Source organism: Triticum aestivum, chromosome 3A (genome assembly GCF_018294505.1).
Source record: "Triticum aestivum cultivar Chinese Spring chromosome 3A, IWGSC CS RefSeq v2.1, whole genome shotgun sequence".
Taxonomy (NCBI): Eukaryota; Viridiplantae; Streptophyta; class Magnoliopsida; order Poales; family Poaceae; genus Triticum; species Triticum aestivum.
In genome coordinates, this window is record NC_057800.1 from 438,993,617 (window position 1) to 439,000,226 (window position 6,610).

A 6,610-nucleotide genomic window follows, 5' to 3' on the forward strand; every position below is an offset into this window, starting at 1 on the left:
CCCTTCTCTTATAGAGAAAAAACTAGCACGGGCTTTAGAGGACCCTGTTCCTTTTGGGCTTCTGGTTCTTCATGGGCTTTTGGGAAGGTATTTCTTGGGCCACGAACTTTAGAGAATCTTGTTCATTTGGGCTTATAGTTTCCCATGGGCTCTTGGAAAGGTGTTTCGTGGACTTGCTCTCTCTCTCTCTCTCTCTCTCTCTCTCTCTCTCTTGTCTTTTTCCCACTCGGATTTGTTTGATGGCCTTTTCCTTCTGCCTATGTATTTTAAAAAGGCTTACAGTTTACTTTTGGGATGCCTCTCCCTTTCATTTAAAAAAATAGTTCCATGCCCTTTATAGAGCCTTGTCTTTTGAATTCTATTCTTGGGTCTAGGTGTATGCCTTTTTGTTGTTTAATGTGCCTGACTAGATTGCCTTTCTTTATGTTACGTTCATGTTGCAGTGTGTTATGGTTGTTCTGTTCTTCATGTCGTTCCTGTGAGTCATGCCTCAAGTCGTTCTGTTCATCATAAGGCCAGTTCAAGCACCAGTCAACCACCTCCACGCCGTGTTGTTCGACGAAGGCTGTCTTTCTGTGACTCGTCGTTGCCCTACATATCCTCAGGCCTACCTAAAAGAGAATGCACGGGGTTCCCTTTTAAAATAGGTCCTTTTCCTTTATGGGTGTGCCTCCTGCACTCTCTCGATTCCTCTTCGTACCTGTGACACGCCCTTTGTTTTTTCAGATGATGGTTTCTTCCCCATTCTTAGTCTAGAAATTATGTCCCATAATAGAAAGAGATGCAGGGTGGCTGTTGATAGACTTAGGGGAAAGGGGCCTGCCATTGGATCACCCTTAAGTGCTGACTGGGTTGGATTCACGACTGAGGAGTCTGAGATGCTGAAAGGTATGCTGAGTGCCGATATGCCTAGAAACTATTGTATGATGCATTGTTGATTTACCATTGTTACTAAGTCAAGATAAATTTGCAGATGGGTACCGAAAGAGATCTTTCTACGGTGGCCCAGACTACAAATGTACCAACTGTGGTGCAGTCTTCTGGTTCGAGGAGAGGGTGAGATCGGAATCCGCTATTACGCTAAGGCGGGTGGTTTACAACAAATGTTGCAAGGGTGGTAAGGTGTATATTACACCTTTTAACAAGCCACCCTTGTTTCTCTCTGAGTTGCTGAGATACAATGGTCCCTCACATAGCAGAGAGTTTATAAAAAAATTCGTTAGTACAATTACCTCTTTGCATTTACTTCCATGGGAACTACTATTGACCGTTCTGTAAATGATGGTAATGGTCCAAATATATACAAAATAAACGGGCAGGTTTGTCATCGAATGGGATCTCTTATGCCTAAGCAAGGAAATACCCCTAAGTATGCCGAACTCTATGTATATGATACCTAGAATGAGGTGCAAAACATGATTCGGGCTTTAGAAAAGGGTGAAAAGAGTGATGGTGGTTTAGATGAATCTATTGTTGAAGGCTTGATGCATATGCTTGATACACACAATTCTTATGTCAAAACGTTTAGATCAGCTAGAGAAATACTAGCAGTCAATAAGCATGTTGAGATAGCCATTCGTTTAGTTGCCACTGGAGAATCTGATGGCCCACAGTTTATCCTTCCTACAACTGATGAGCTAGCATCTTTAATGTTTGGTGAGTTCACGGTGGAGGCTTCTTGTTGTGACATAATAATACAAGGTAGAGATGACAATCTGCAGCAAATATCTTCTTTGCAAACTTCATATATGCCTTTGCAGTATCCCCTTCTCTTCCCCTATGCAGAATGTGGGTTTCAGCTCGGGCTTAAATATATTGGTTCAGACCCTTTAGATACTAGCAAAATAACCAGGCTCACTATGCAGGACTATTATTCCTATTGTCTCCACTATAGACCAGAGCAGCATAATCCATACCTTTGTTGTGGTTTGCTTTCCTCACAGGCCATTGTAGATGCACGCGCTTGCATAGACGAGTGGAGGGTCCTAATTTTTGAAAAACTTTGTTTGAAAGCATCAAAAACAAGCATGGTATTGAGATTGATGAGATCATGGAATATGGACAATGTCGTTACATATGTGATAAAGATGGTTGCTGGAGGATATATGGCTTTGATATACACAGTAAGATGCCTTCTGTTGAAAGATTGCCTGTTCATTTATTAAATAAACACATGGTGTGTTTCAATGTTAAAGCAAACCTGAAGTCAGTTGCTGACGATGCATGGCTACAGAGAAGAATGTTAACCGAGTAGTTTGTAGCTAATAGATGCCATGCAAATGCTAGGTCTCTTACTTATTGTGACTTCCCAACCAAATGGACTTGCCTAGAAAGCAAAAAACAATGGATTCCTAAGACCTCGAGCTATAGGATTGGTAGAATTTATTCTGTTCACCCTACAACTGGAGAACTTTTCTATCTTAGAATGCTCCTAATGGTTGTCAAAGGTGCCATGTCTTATACGGATGTTAGAACTTATAATGGGATTGTGTATGAGACCTTTAAGGAGGCATGTGCTGCTAGGGGCTTGCTTGGAGATGATCTTGAATGGTATAGTGTGTTTGATGAGGCTTTGACCTGGGGTATGGGAGATCAGGTGCGCATGCTTTTTGTTACAATACTTGTTCATTGTGGTGTTAATGATGAAAATGCTTTCTTCGAAAAATATTGGTCACACTTAGCTGAGGATATTAAGTACAATATCAAGCGCTCTTTTCGTGATGATAATCATGTTGTACCTCCTGATGAGCTGAGAGACATCTTGCTTGATAGGTTGACAATTCTATTTAGTAAAAATGGTTCTAATATTCTAGACCACAAGCTGCCATTAAAGACTACATATGATGATAACTCTGATGACAATGACATGATAACTGATGAACTGTCTGCTGATCCTAAAAGTGAACTACTAAAGGCAGAAACCATGTACAACCAATTAAATCCATATCAACTCCTAGCTTATAAGAATATTATCGACAGAGTTGTGTCTGGAAAACCTGGCTTTTTCTTTGTTTCTAGATATGGTGGAACTGGGAAAACTTTTCTCTAGGGTTCCATAATTGCTTATCTTAGAGGTAAAGAAAGGATTGTTCTCATAGTTGCATCTTCTGGGGTTGCAGCACTTCTTTTGCCCGGAGGTAGGACTGCTCATTCTAGGTTTAAAATACCAATCAGTCTAGATGACAATGGAACATGTGATATAAAAAGATCTAGCAAAGTAGCAGAGATGATCAAATCAGCCTCCCTAATAATATGGGATGAGGCTTTAATGACGCATCATAGATGTTTTGAGGCTTTGGATCGTAGCTTACGTGATATTCTGTCTGCCGACGATCCTTCTATAGCTGACATGCCTTTTGGTGGTAAGGTTATGGTTCTGGGTGGCGATTTGAGACAGATTTTACCAGTCATTGAGGGCGGGACTCGCTCACAGGTTATAAATGCTGCTATAACAAATTCACCTCTATGGCGTTTTATAGAAGTTCTACATCTTAATGTAAACATGCGTTTGGCTGTGCAAACAACAGACCCTGTTTTACAAGCTGCGATAGCTTCTTTGGCTGGTTGGATCTTGAGTATTGGTGATGGTACAGCGCCTTGCGTTACTAGACAAGGGGAGTGTGAGCCAAGTTAGGTAAAAATTCCTGATGATATTTGATCCATTCTGAGGATAATAGAATAGGCGCTATTGTTAATGTTGTATACACAAACTTTGCTAAAAATTGTTCTAATCGAAAGTACATGTGCCAAAGGGCTATCTTAACAACAACAAATGATCTAGCTCAAGAAGTTAATGACCATGTGCTAGCCTTAATGCCTTCTGCTGGGAGGGAGTACGTAAGCTATGATTCTATAGGAAATGCTGCTGACTCAATGCGTAATATGGATGTGTTTTATCCTATCGAGTACCTCAATACAATTAAAATTAACAATTTCCCATAGCACAAGTTGCTATTGAAAAAAGGCATGCCGATTATGCTCCTTAGACATTTAAGTCAGGCAACTGGTCTTTGTAATGGTACTCGTCTTGTTGTCTCTAAACTTGGTGAGAAAGTCATTGAGGCTATTATCATGACTGGTTCTAATATTGGGGATGTTGTGTACATTCCAAGGATTTGCCTCACTACCAAGGATCCTAAATGGCCATTTACTTTACATCATCGCCAGTTTCCAGTCAGGGTTTGTTATGCCATGACTGTCAATAAGAGCCAGGGATAGACTCTCCCAGTTGTTGGGTTATACCTGAAAAGCCCTGTTTTCACTCATGGCAAGCTTTACGTGGCGGTTTCACATGTGACTTCTATATGATCGAAAGTATGTCTAGAGGGGGGGTGATTAGACTACTTGACCAAATAAAAATCTATCATTTTCCCAATTTTAGTCTTTGGCAGATTTTAGCTATCTTAGCACAAGTCAAGCAATCTTAACACGATTCAAGCAAGCATGCAAAGAGTCTATGAGCAGCGGAAAATAAAGCATGCAACTTGCAAGAATATAAAGGGAAGGGTTTGGAGAATTCAAACGCAATTGGAGACACGGATGTTTTTGTCGCGGTTCCGATAGGTGGTGCTATCGTACATCCACGTTGATGGAGACTTCAACCCACGAAGGGTAACGGTTGCGCGAGTCCACGGAGGGCTCCACCCACGAAGGGTCCACGAAGAAGCAACCTTGTCTATCCCATCATGGCCATCGCCCACGAAGGACTTGCCTCACTAGCGGTAGATCTTCACGAAGTAGGCGATCTCCTTGCCCTTACAAACTCCTTGGTTCAACTCCACAGTCTTTGTCGGAGGCTCCCAAGTGACACCTAGCCAATCTAGGAGACACCACTCTCCAAGAAGTAACAAATGGTGTGTTGATGATGAACTCCTTGCTCTTGTGCTTCAAATGATAGTCTCCCCAACACTCAACTCTCTCTCTCACAGGATATGGATTTGGTGGAAAGAAGATTTGAGTGGAAAGCAACTTGGGAAGGCTAGAGATCAAGATTCATATGGTAGGAATGGAATATCTTGGCCTCAACACATGAGTAGGTGGTTCTCTCTCAGAAAATGTGTATTGGAAGTGTAGGTATGTTCTGATGGCTCTCTCCACGAATGAAGAGTGGGTGGAGGGGTATATATAGCCTCCACACAAAAACTAACCGTTACACACAATTTACCAATCTCGGTGAGACCGAATTGAGAAACTCGGTCGGACCGATTTAGCAAACCTAGTGACCGTTAGGATTTTCGGTGGGACTGAGATGCAACTCGGTAGGACCGATATGGTTAGGGTTAGGGCATAACGTAATCTCGGTGTGACCGATTACACAAACTCGGTGGGACCGATTTTGGTAATAAGCTAACCAGAGAGTTGGTCAGGTAAACTCGGTGGGACCGATCGCTCATTTCGGTGGGACCGAAATGTTACAAAAGAGAAACAGAGAGTTTACATTGCAATCTCGGTGGGACCGATCGCTCATCTCGGTACAACTGAAACGTTACGAAGGGGAACAGAGAGATTACAACCCCATCTCAGTGTGACCGAGATCCCTATTGGTGAGACCGATTTTCCTAGGGTTTGTGGCAGTGGCTATGACATTTGAACTCGGTGGCGCCGGATAGAAAGAATCGGTGGGGCCGAGTTTGACTTTTGATTTAGGTCATATGTGGATGTGGGAAGGTTGTTGAGGGTTTTGGAGCATATCACTAAGCACAATGAAGCAAGAACCTCATTAAACAACACCTCATCCCTCCTTGATAGTATTGGCTTTTCCTATAGACTCAATGTGATCTTGGATCACCAAAATATAAAATCTAGAGTCTTGAGCATTGAGCTTGAGCCAATCTTTTTGTCCTTAATATTTTGAGGGATCCACTTTCTTCATCCATGCCATGCCATTCATTGAGCTTTTCCTGAAATATTAATCTTGGAATAGCATTAGCTCAATGAGATATATGTTGTTAGGAATTACTAAAACCACCTAGGGATGGTTGCACTTTCAATCTCCCCCTTTTTGGTAATTGATGACGACATATAGATCAAAGCTTCGACAAATGATAATAAGAGTGAAAAACATTGTCGCTTTGAGAAGTATGTGAAAAGCAAGAGCTCCCCCTAAATTTGTGCATAGTTTATGATTTGCTTTGGACTGCAAATGCACAAGAGTTAGGCTCATGGGTTACTCTTCCATGTCACATACATCTTGGTGGAGCGCTCAAAATGATAATAATTAAATACATGCACTCATCACCAAGCAAAGTGAATGATCATATAGGGATAAAATGATAATGTCATCCAACAAGCATTAAGGTAGCATATGATCAAACACATGATCATCCAAGTATCACACAGACAAAAGTATCTCAAACAAGCAAAGCAAATAAAGTTCAACCACCAAAGCAAGAGAGAATAAAAAGCAACGCTCTCTCTCGAAGCCTATGATCTATACATTTTTCTCCCCCTTTGGCAACAAGTTACCAAAAAGTTTCTAGAAAATGCATAGCACTAAATCGTCTCTCAGGCTTGGTCTTCAGGTGGTGGTGTCCGGATAACTCCAAGAACGAAGGCTTCAGTCGAAGTAGATGGAGCTGATGGAGTAGGTGCTGGAGCTGGTGGCACTGAA